The 12,098-nt window shown below is 46.2% G+C and overlaps 2 long non-coding RNA genes and 1 pseudogene across 2 annotated transcripts; 1 reads left to right on the top strand and 2 right to left on the bottom strand.

The window, feature by feature from the left end:
• Positions 1 to 164: 164 nt before the first annotated feature.
• Positions 165 to 7,293, bottom strand: LOC138374441 (uncharacterized). Its single transcript, XR_011231380.1, has 3 exons — positions 6,227 to 7,293; positions 4,455 to 4,603; positions 165 to 1,975 (listed from the first exon to the last, which is right to left on the bottom strand). It is a non-coding gene; the product is annotated as an uncharacterized lncRNA (long non-coding RNA).
• On the top strand, positions 6,814 to 9,473 carry LOC138374442 (uncharacterized). The gene is made up of 3 exons (XR_011231381.1): positions 6,814 to 6,864; positions 8,019 to 8,167; positions 8,299 to 9,473. It is a non-coding gene; the product is annotated as an uncharacterized lncRNA (long non-coding RNA).
• A 448-nt stretch (positions 9,474 to 9,921) lies between these two features.
• On the bottom strand, positions 9,922 to 10,498 carry LOC138374808 (large ribosomal subunit protein uL6 pseudogene; annotated as a pseudogene).
• Positions 10,499 to 12,098: the final 1,600 nt, after the last annotated feature.

Below are 12,098 nucleotides of genomic sequence, written 5' to 3'. Positions count from 1 at the left end.
CTGCCATGGTGCCGATCTAGGAAAAACCATATGTCTCTATCCTCACGCTCAGCTCACTATTCTGTGCTCAGATGTGGCGGGGGAGGGGGGGTGGGGTCCCCACGCTGACTGGTTCTCCGACCCCAGCTGGGTGTCCCACGATTCAGTCCAGTTCTGACACTATCTACCTGGAGGTGGTATCAGATCCCACAGGCGAAGGGCTCCGTCCCCCTGCAGATCCCAGTTGAAGTCCAGGTTGTCACCTGTGCTTTGGCTGATTGGCTACCAATCGAGGGCTCCCATGACTCCCTCCTTGGGCTTGGAAATTTGTTAGAATGGCTCACAGAACTCAAGGAAACACATTTACCTGTTTTTCATGTCATAAAGGTTACGATAAAAGATCCAGAGGAACAGCCAGTAAGGTCTGGAAGGGTCCCCAGCATGGGAGCCTTTGTCCCCGTGGGGTTGGGGCACACCATCTTCCGAGCACGAGGATGTGTCCACCCAGTCTGGAGGCTCTCCCAACCCCATACTTTAGGCATTGATTTGGAGGCTTCATTACATAAGCAAGATCGATTAGTAACTCCAGCTCCTCTCCCCTCCCTGGAGGATGAGGAGTGGGTTGGGGCTGAGAGTCCGAGCTTCTAATCCTGGCTTGGTCTCCCTGGGGATCAGCCCCATCCAGGATTCCAAGGGATTTAGGAGCTGTGTGTCAGGAACTGGGCTCAAAGGACAAATATTAGAATGAAAGATGCACCTAGCACCCCTATCACTCAGGAAGTTATAAGGGTTTTAGGAGCTCTGTGCCAAGAACTTGGGGCAGAACCCACAGTGCCAATGGAGAGGCTCATCTTCCAGCACCCCTTGCAGTAGTTGGGATCACGTGACTGGTTTTGGCCAATGGGAGCACAGGCAGAAGAGCCCGGCTCCACATTCAGATCTGGCCCAGAAATTCTCCCAATATGCCCTGTCTCCCTTCTCCACCTGCCCCCAGCCTGTGGGTACCAGTGACCAGGTATCAGTTATCTGTTGCTGTGTAACCATCACTCCCACGTTTCCGACAGCTTAAGAAATAAACATTTATCATCTCACACCGTTTCTGAGAGTCAGGAATCCAGAGTGGCTTAGCTGGGCGGTTCTAGCTCAAGGTTTCTCGTGAGTTTTCAGTCAAGCTGTTGGCCAGGGCCGCCGCCATCTGGAGGCGCAACACGGGCTGGAGAATCTGCTTCCAAGCTCACGCACATGGTCGTCGGCTGGAGGCCTCGCTCGGTTCCTTGCTGGTTGTTGGTGTCTCCTTACGCTGCTTGAGCGGCCTCCTGGCTTGGCGGCTAGCTTCTCCCAGAGTAAGCGATGAAGTATGAGAGAGACCATGATGGAAGCCACAGTCTCTCTAACTTAGCCTCAGAAGTGGTGTCTCACCACTGCTACCCAATGTGTCGGTCACACAGGCCAACCAACACCAGGACAAGGTGGGAGAGGACTGGACAGAGTGTGGATCTTTGGGGTCCATCTTGGAGCCTGGTGACCACACTCAGGGAGACCTCGGGAGCCACGTGTCAAGACAGCCGAGCTGCAACCAGCCTCAGTCCCTGCCCCTCCGCCTCTCCCCTGATAGGACTTTACATGAACGAGGAATAAAAATCAATTGTACAAACCACTAACATTTTAGAGTTTATCCATCCCAGTGGCTGACACTGCTACAGCTGATCCAGAGATCAATTGCCAACGGGACAGCACATGGAAGTTTAACCAGAACAGGCAGCACGTTGTGACTTTACTGTGTGCATATATAACTTTGATAAAAAAAAAAATAAATATGAAAAAGGAGGAATTAAAGAAAACTCAGGGGATGGAAGAAATGGAAAAATAACACACTGAGTAAACTCCAAATGGATCAAAGACTGCAGTGTAAAATAGGAAATCATAAAAGACAGAGAAGTAAACATTAGAGAATTCCTTTGTAACCTGGGTGTGACAATGAATCAAAATCCGGAGTCTGTAAAAGAAAACATTGATACATTTAAACATATCAGAAGCAAGCATTCTTCCTCTTCCCTAGCCTCTTGGTCCTTTTTGCTGAGCTTCTGAGCTTTATGTTGGTGGTTTTGTTGGGTTTTTTAATTTTTTTTTTTGAGACAGAGTCTCACTCTGTTGCTCCAGTAGAGTGCAGTGGCGTCAGCCTAGCTTACTGCAACCTCAAACCCTCAAACTCCTGGGCTTGAGCAATCCTCCTGCCTCAGCCTTCCAAGTAACTGGGACTATAGGAGCATGCCACCAGGCCTGGCTAATTTTTCTACTTTTAGTAGAGACGGGATCTCGCTTTTGCTCAGGCTGGTCTCGAACTCCTGAGTTGAAGCGATCCTCCAGCCTTGACTTCCCAGAGTGCTAGGATTACAGGTGTGAGCCACCGCTCCTGGCCCCTCTTCATCCTGAACAATGTTGTGCTAAGGCCCTGGGGTGGGGCAGGCAAGGCCAGCTTGGGGTGTGTCGGGGGGATAGTGGCCCAGGACCTTAGTGGCGTGAGGAGGGCCATTCACTCATGGGATCAGCTCAGGTCAGAGGGGGGCACCCCAGTGGGACACACAAGACATCCAGGCCTGGCAAGGGGCTGCAGGTGCAGGCAGTCGGAGCCCAGGTGCAGAGGGCATGGGGGAGGCGGGAGTTGGGAGATGGGGAACGTACAGGGGAATTGATCAAATAAGGAAATTAGGGAAAGTGGAAGTCGTATTTCTCACTTTCAGGGAGGAGGGAGCATAAATATGGGAAGGGAAAAAACTAGAGGTGTTGATGTATCATTGTGAATTCATGGTCCTCAATATGCATAAATGGATATGGAAATATATAAATGTATACATACCTAATATGTGTGTATATGTATATGGACCTAATATATGATGTGTGTATATATATATATACATAACAGCACATCATATCTAATAGACATATTGTATGTGTATATAAAACATATATACACATGTATATGGCATACATATACAATGTAATATATAATATGCAGTGTGATATACATAGTATAAAATGTGATATATATAATATACAATGTGTTATACAAAAACTAAGGCTTAGAGAAAAAATGAAATAAAAATTATCAAAACAATTAATATACGATATACTACATGCACTCACGAGAATCTGCCCACTGAGAGGACCTGTGAGCAGCAAAAATTCAAGAGCAAAAGCAATGAGCACCGTTCGTGTTCAGATCTGGGTTTCCCATTCTCTATTAAAAGGGATCGGGGCTGGCCGGGCGTGGTGGCTCACGCCTGTAATCCTACCACTCTGTGAGGCTGAAGTGGGAAGATCTCTTGAGGTCAGGAGTTCGAGACCAGCCTGAGCAAGAGCGAGACCCCCCATCTCTACTAAAAAAAAAGAAAAAAAAAGAAAGAAATTAGCTGGACAACTGAAAATATATAGAAAATTAGCCAGAAAATATGCCTGTAGTCCCAGCTACTCGGGAGGCTGAGGCAGGAGGATCGCTTGAGCGCAGGAGTTTGAGGTTGCTGTGAGCTAGGCTGACGCCATGGCACTCACTCTAGCCTGGGGAACAGAATGAGACTCTGTCTCAAAGAAAAAAAAAAAAAAAGGAATCAGGGCTCCTTGGAGAAATGGCTGATTCTAGAGCTGGGTCAGAGAAACAAAAAATGAGCCTAGAATATTTTGCTGTACCAAAAATCAAGGAGTGACTTCAGTGTGAATAATGCAGGCATGTCAAAAGGGCACAGCCACTAGCTTGAAGAGGTTCCCATTCGGAAAACAGGGGACTCAGTATAGAGCACCCCCCAAAAGTAAATTAAGAAAACCCACTGAACTAAATAAGTTTGAACACCAAAAATATACAATGATATAACTGATCATAACTCATGGAATAAAATAGGAAACCGTGAGTCCACGCGGATATAAATAAATCCATCAATAACTTGAAAGGCCTGGCATGGTCGTGTGTGTGTAGTCCCAGCTACTAAGAAGGCTGAAGTGGGAGGATCGCTTGAGCCTAGGGGTTTGAGGTCAGCCTGGGCAACATAGTGAGATCCCATCTCTCAGAAAATTAATTAATTAAAAAAATAATAACTTGAAGGTTTGATGAGTGGGATATTAACATAGTTTCTTTTCTTTTCTTTTTTTTTTTTTTGAGACAGAATCTTGCTCTGTCACCTGGGCTAGAGTGCTGAGACATCAGCCTAGCTCACAGCAATCTCAAACTGCAGGGCTCAAGCAGTCCTCCTGCCTTAGCTTCTCAGGGAGCTGGAAATACAGGCCTGCACCACCACACCCCACTAATTTTTTTTTATTTTTTAGTAGAGACGGGGTCTGGCTCTTGCTGGTCTGGAACTGGTCTCCTGACCTCAAGTGATCCTCCCGCCTCGGCCTCCCAGGGTGCTAGGATTACAAGCATGAGCCAGCTCACCCCGCCAACATATTATAGTTTCAAAGTCTCTCCCCACAAAGTTATTACTTACCGATTGCGAGAGGGTAACTTGGCAATGGCGAAGACTGGCCAATGCCACCGGCATCATGTGACCAAGCAAATATCAGTAGCCCTTCAATCTGGAAATTCTTCTATTTTTTGCAAACGTTATCAGAGAAGTGGACATCACGAGTGCCCTGACTTACGATGAGAAAAACACAATATTACGTCAGTCATTTTGCTGCCAAAGAATCTGATCACGAGGAAACAGCAGACAAATACACACTGAGGGACAGACTACTGGATAACTGGCCCGTCAACCTTCAAAGTGTCAAGGTCATGAAAGTCAGGAAAGATTGAGGAACTGTCCTTTCCTGACTTTCTTTTTTTTTAAATTATTATTATTATTACTTTCTTTTTGGAGACAGAGTCTCACTCCTTTGCCCGGGCTAGAGTGCCGTGTCGTCGGCCTAGCTCACAGCAACCTCAAACTCCTGGGCTCAAGCGATCCTCCTGCCTCAGCCTCCCCAGTAGCTGGGACTACAGGCATGCGCCACCATGCCCGGCTAATTTTTTCTATATATTTTTAGTTGTCCATATAATTTCTTTCTATTTTTAGTAGAGACAGGGTCTCGCTCTTGCTCAGGCTGGTCTCGAACTCCTGACCTCGAGCGATGCTCCTGCCTCGGCCTCCCAGAGTGCTAGGATTACAGGCGTGAGTAATTTTTATTATTTTTATTCTTGTTTTTTCCTTTCCTGACTTTCTAAGAGACCTGACGACTGAAGCGATGCATGATTCTGAACTACATCCTTTTGCAAGAAAGAGCATCCCTGGGACGGTTGGGAAAATGTGAGTGAGGTTTGACACCTTCCAGGGTAGTCACGGGTCAAGGTTACTCTCCTGATTTCGGTGGTTGTGCTGTGGTTTGGCGGGAGAATGTCCGTGTTCGTAGGAAGTACTCAAGTGTGTGTTAGCGTGCTGGTGGGTATTCAGTGGGCGCCTTTTTGTCAAATGGTTCTGGAGAACACAAGTTGCTTGTACTATATTTCCCAATTTTAAAATGTCTGTGATTGTTTCAAAATTAAGAAAAATTATTATTATTTTTAAAGAAAACACTTCTTTACATGGCAAATGAAACACCTTAAGCAATTTCAAAAGGTAAATGACAAATATGAATATTTACGATTCATATTCAAAGGGATAATTTTAATTTATAAAGAACTATAGAAATCATTATGAGAAAGACCAACAATCCAAGGCTAAGTGAATATAGTTCCCTGAGAAGGAAATTCAAGTGTCTTGTCAATCTATGGAAAGATATGTGGTCGGGCGTGGTGGCTCACGCCGGCCACCATTGGAGCACTGCATTCTGTGACGCTCAAATATATTGTTTCCTTTCATTCTATTATTTGCAGGATGGGTATGAAATTTTAGGGTCACGCTTTATTTCTTGGTGGCCATGACAAATATTACTCCACTGCCTTCTTGCAATAGCCCTTAACGTGGAAAATCTCAGGCGACGCTGGTTTGAGTTTCTCCTGGTAAAAGACTTAAACGTTTCCCCTGGATGGGGAGACTTTGTCTGTATCTAAAGTCCCTTGAGACACTAAAGAAACTGCATTTGCAGAGAGACACAGCAAGCAGGATTGACAATGTACATCCTAAGGGGATTCATGACAGATTTCACAAACCCTGATGACAAGAGTGGCCCCAGAGATTCCCCAACCAGACCCTTTCGTCAGTGTGAATGATTCCAGCACGAACTCGATGTTCCCATAGGATGCAGCTAGTCCCAGGATATTGAGGAGGCTGCAGGAACGTACCTCATCCACCCACAGACAGTATGAAGCGTTGGAGGCGCTGTTCTGCCAGACCACGTTCCCAGATAAGAATCTCCGGAAGGAACTGACTTTGAAACTCAACCTGCCGGAGTCAACAGTGAAGGTTTGATTGAGGATAGGTGACTCAAAGAGACAGCAATCATCAACGCCACCAAACCGGATTCTTCCAGCCAAGAAGACTATGCCCACTTCACCCAGAATAGCCACCAATCCTTACTCTTTTTTTTTTTCCTCCCCCTGTGGCTTCAGATTTCTACAGCTCCCTTCCACCGTCAAAGGAGAGTCCCGAAAGTGATTTCCAAACGCAGGGTCCTCAGTTGGAGAGGCTGGTGGCTTCTGTCCCTGCTCTGTACTCTGATGCTTGTGACATAGGCCGATCACAAGACTATAGAGTTTGGCTGTTGGGGATGAGATATCCATCTCTTCCTGCCACTGTCTTTTTCAGTCACTGTCACCCACAAGGCCCCAGATAGGAGGACAGGGTTCCTCTGCCAGCAACCACCTCCACTGTTCCCGCTGCCGGTCTGTCTCCTGAGCAAACCTGGTCCCACATGACAAGCCAAGGCTTTGTGGCCTCCAGTCTAAGAGACAGCCTGGATTTCCAGAACACCTCCAATATGGTAGACTTTGGATTCTCTGATCAAAGTACTAATAAATAGCAGACCATTTAGAAAGAAAACATAACAAAGTCCATTGACCTGAACAGGATGCAGCTTGACATTGGCTGTTCGTATCAATCTCCCCTCCTAGTGTAGCCCTTCCGTCTGGGGCCTTCTCTTCTATTTGTTGAAAACTTTATTGAATTATGTCTTTTAATTGTAGCATTTCAGGCCCGGCGGGGTGGCTCACGCCTGTAATCCTAGCACTCTGGGAGGCCTAGGTGGGAGGATCACTTGAGGTCAGGAGTTTGAGACCAGCCTGAGCAAGAACAAGACCTCATCTCTAGGAAAAATAGAAAGAAATTATCTTGGACAACTAAAAATATATACATAAAAAATTAGCTGGGCATGGTGGCGCATGCTTGTAGTCCCAGCTACTCGGGAGGCTGAGGCAGGAGGATCACTTGAGCCCAGGAGTCTGAGGTTGCTGTGAGCTAGGCTGACGCCACAGCACTCTAGCCTGGGCAACAGAGTGAGACTCTGTCTTAAAAAAAATAAAAAATAAAAAAATAATAATTATAGCATTTTCAGGCATAAACTACATGTACCTCAGTCAATTAATCTGTCAAGTGGGGATAAAAGGGTGCTTTGTCCCTGGAAGACTTTGTGAAGATTTAATGAGACACCACTTGAAAAAGGCCTAATATAGTCATTCCCTAGCTAATAAATAGCATTGATTTATTATTGCTTGTGATATATCTAAAATACACGTATGTGCTGCTGCCATTTTATTTTGCGACTTCCATTTGTCCTGTTTAATTTATGTTATTTTTCCTCCTTTCCTTCGTTCTATTTGATTGATTTTGTATTTTTTATTCCATTTCTTTCCCCTTACTGGTTCGGAAATTATATCTTCAGTGTTAATTCTCTTAGGGGCCACCCTTCAGATATTTTTTTTTTTTTTTTTTTGAGACAGAGTCTCACTCTATCTATTTCCCGGGCTAGAGTGCCATGGCCTCAGCCTAGCTCACAGCAACCTCAAACTCCTGTGCTCAAGCAATCCTTCTGCCTCAGCCTCCGCAGTAGCTGGGACTACAGGCATGCGCCACCATGTCCGGCTAGTTTTTTTTCTATATATATTTTTAGCTGTCCACATCATTTCTTTCTATTTTTAGTAGAGACAGGGATCTCGCTGTTGCTCAGGCTGGTCTCGAACTCCTGACCTCGAGCGACCCTCCAGCCTCGGCCTCCCAGAGTGCCAAGATTATAGGCATGAGCCACCTCGCCCGGCCTCACCCTTCAGATTTTAACATGCATCGTTAAGGTGACACATGTAAATATCATTACTCTCCTATCATATTCCCGGGTGATGAAAAATTCTAGAGCATTTTAATTCTGATCATCTGCCACCTGTTTTACAGGCTTTTATTGACCACTATTTTTTTTTTTTTTAAGTTTTATGGTGGAGAAATGGCAGCATATACAAACTAAGCAGCCCCCTAGGGAAGGGGCTCCAGGAAGCGGGGAGATCTGATTTCCAGGAGCGCAGGACCTGCTGGGAGCTGGAACCTCTGTCTCCGGGGGCTGGAGACCGCCCTGCAGAGAATGTGCAGGTGGCTGCTCTTGGGAATGCCGAGAGTAACAGAAGTCAGGGCCGTTGCAAGGTGCAAGCTAGAGCTGGAGGCCAGTAAGGAGCCCATGCACCCTCTTCCTGCCCGCCTGTCCCCGGCCAGGGCCTCCCTGCTGCTGTCCCAGCTGTCCAGGGGGTCACGGAGCTGGGAGGTCAGCTTTATACCAAAGATATGACAGAGCAGCCTCCACCAGAACAAGCAGAGGGGAAAACCAGGATCATCCCGGGTGTGTAACGAACAGGAAATCCCCCACATGTCTCCCGGAGAGGGGAAGGGTCATCGAATCAAACTCTTGACCAAAATAGAGATATTGGAGAAACACATATTTATCCATGAAGCTGGCACTTTCATCACCAATTTATTGGAAGGAAACCGATCAACTCAATAATCACGGTGCTCCCAACTGTCTGTCCTCACAGATATTTAAAGAATTTGTGAGAATCTGGCATATCAGGCTTGCGAAAATTAGGATTGCGATTTCGTCACTGTTTTTCTTCTAGTCAAGGCATTTGAGGGAAGCTGGGATGCCAGACTTGTTGCGAAGGGTTCATGGACTAAATTTGCAATCGATGTTCAAATGTTTTGGGTAAATCGAAAATTATGAAATTCGTGGCTTGCTATATTTAGCGGTGGAAGTGGGCGGTGAATGTTTAGGGGAAAGTTAATTATTTAAACATTCACTGATCATTAACAAAAAAACAAATAGTTGTGAATTTTCCTGTCCATGTGCAAGAGCTCGTCTGACATTAAAAAAGCTCACCACACAATCTTTGCCAGAAATGGGGCTGGGAAAACTGGCCAGCGTCGGAGGGAAGGGCAGTGGGGAGTTGTGGTTTCATGGGGACAGAGTTTCAGTTTTGTAAGATGAAAAAGTTCTGGAGATTGGTTTCAAAACAATGTGAATATATTTAATGCTAATGAACTGTACACTCCAGCTACCTGGGAGGCTGAGGCAGGAGGATCGCTGGAGGCCGGGAGTTTGAGGTTGCTGTGAGCTAGGCTGACCCCATAGCACTCTAGCCCGGGCCACAGAGCAAGCCTGTCTCAAAAAATAAATAAATAAATAAATAATAAATAAATAAATAAAAGACCTCACCATAATCATTTCTCTCTGGCAATTCTACAATCTAAAGCCATTTGGGGATGGGTTGGGGTGGGGCTTTCTAGCCCAGTTGCTGAGAATGTTTGCTGCCATGTGTCATTCGACTTGCTTCCTCGTACTTTGTAGTTAATGACATTGGACTATAAGCTCATTCAAGAACTTCTGCAAGACCTGAGGTGAGCAGAGCCTCTTTGCTTCAACCGGAAAGCCCTAGGGTCCACCTCACCCCTCCCCCTCCAGTTTTTCCCTCCCTCAAATCAATAGGTCTTTTATTGCATCATCAAAATTACAAATAGGTCTCAGGAACCATCTGGCATCTTGATGTGGCTGGACGGCTCTTAGATCTTATTCATCAGCCTGCTGGACGGTTCCTTTTTCTGAGACACAGAGACCATCCGAAGATTTTCTGATATCCTCGTTGTTAACTGTTGTGGCTTGCTGAATCAGAGCAGCTGCATTTGCCACAAGCTCAAGGTCATCTCTTTCAAGGATTGATTCATCCTTCTGGGCTTGAGTTACTGAGCGAGCAGCACCTGGCCTCATTAGAACCCGTGGATGTATTTTTTACCTAAGAAATTTTGTATTTCAACAAGAGACCCATTGTCCTAGGTAAGGACGTTGGTGGGGAAGTTTGCACACACAGACCTCAACTTGTAACGGAAGCCCAGCGTGACACCCTGGATCCTGTTCTGTGCATGACTACAGATAGTGCAAACCGTGGCCAGTTCCTTTCTATTTCCCCACCATTTGTCAACTCGGAGCCTCTTGTTTTTGTTCCCGAGGAGACTGAGTTCTACATGGGTGTGACTGAAGTCCCTCCGCAGGGTTCCTCTGGGACCCTTTACAATAACTGTGTGTCCCTTAAGAGTGATGTCGACATTTTCTGGAATGTCAACGTCTGATTGCTGAGAATGGTCTTCATTTTCCCAGTAAATGCGTCAAAGAGCCCCAGTTCGGTTTCAAAGCCCGATCCCACAGAAGGCTGGTGTGGTGGTGACACAGTATTCAACGGAGCATCACTTTTCTTCCGTACACTGCAGAGCCCAGACAGGGCTGGGTTGCTAAAACAACTGCATTTAGTTGTCCTGTCTCTTTGGTCTCCGTTAATCGGAACAGTTGTTCCTCCGTCTTCGTTGACCTTGACGTTTCTGAAGGGTCCAGTTGTTTTGCAGAAGGCCCCTCAGTTGGAGTTTGTTTGATGTTTCCTCATAATCAGATTCCGGTTAGGCATCTTGGTTTTCTAATCTTCCCAAATCCTGCTCTCCGCCCCACCCCACTAAACGCTCCCGCCACACACCCGCCAGGTACAGCAATATCTTCCACAAAACCAGGTGACAAAGTCTCCCCACGAGCCCAGGAATATAAGTGGGTAGTTCCATGTCACTGACAGCCAAGGAAGAGAAGCCACGTGGGAAGGAAAGGTCACAAGTGAAAGAACAACGTGAAATGGGAACTTCCCGCCAAGCCCAGAGAGGAGAGGACTTAAGAACAGCAGTTGGGTCTTGGGGGGCCCCCATCAGTAGTAACTTGGGGGGCCATGGACAGGCTGGAAGATTCTGAGGGGCTCTGGGTCGCCAGGGATCTCAGAAGTGCCCACGCTGCCACCCCATTCTGGAAGGACGAAGCTCCACACTGGTGAAAACTAACAGAAGCAGAACCCAGACCGATCTTGGCAGGAACTCGGGGCTAAAGGAGAGAGAATTTTCCAGGAATGGTGGGAGAGGCGGCTGTGTTGACAGGTTGTATTTTTAATACAGTACCGTGTGGAGACAGCAAAGAGTGGCTTGAGCCCAGGAGTTTGAGGCTGCAGTGAGCTGTGATGACGCCACTGCACTCTACACAGGGCGACAGAGTGGCTCTGTCTCAAAAAAAAAAAAAAAAAAAAAACAGATCGCAAACTGTGTGGATAGTTTAGGCACATGCTTTGATTAATTACACTGCCTCTTGTTTGAGATATAATAAACTACACTTAAAAAAACTTAAAATTTGCAAAAAATGGGGACAATATTAAAATAGTTACTATATTAAAGAGTAACTTACTGGAGAACAAGCTTCAGGCAACAAGCAAAGGATTGGAGAAAATCTACTAAGGCTTGTGGGAACATTTACTATATTTATATGTAAAACTAAGTCCAAATGGTGGGGATAAGGGTGACAGGACTTGTATGCTCTGACAGTGTAGATACAGTACAACTATTAACAATGAGAGACTCGAGAGGGCACAGGAAAAATAAAACAAGCTCCCTGCCTTGCAGGGAGATAGTATTTTACTTTATTTTTTGAGACAGAGTCTTGCTCTGTTGCCCGGGCTAGAGTGCCATGGCGTCAGCCTAGCTCACAGCAGCCTCAGACTCCTGGGCTCCAGCGATCCTCCTGCCTCAGCCTCCCAAGGAGCTGGGACTACAGGCATGCGCCACCATGCCCGGCTAATTTTTTCTATATATATTTTTAGTTGTCCAGCTAATTTCTTTCTATTTTTTTAGTAGAGATGGGGTCTTGCTCTTCCTCAGGCTGGTCTCAAA

This window comes from Eulemur rufifrons, chromosome 24 (assembly GCF_041146395.1).
Source record: "Eulemur rufifrons isolate Redbay chromosome 24, OSU_ERuf_1, whole genome shotgun sequence".
NCBI lineage: Eukaryota > Metazoa > Chordata > Mammalia > Primates > Lemuridae > Eulemur > Eulemur rufifrons.
The sequence above is the reverse complement of the archived record's forward strand: the minus strand, read 5'-3'. Positions and strand labels throughout refer to the sequence as shown.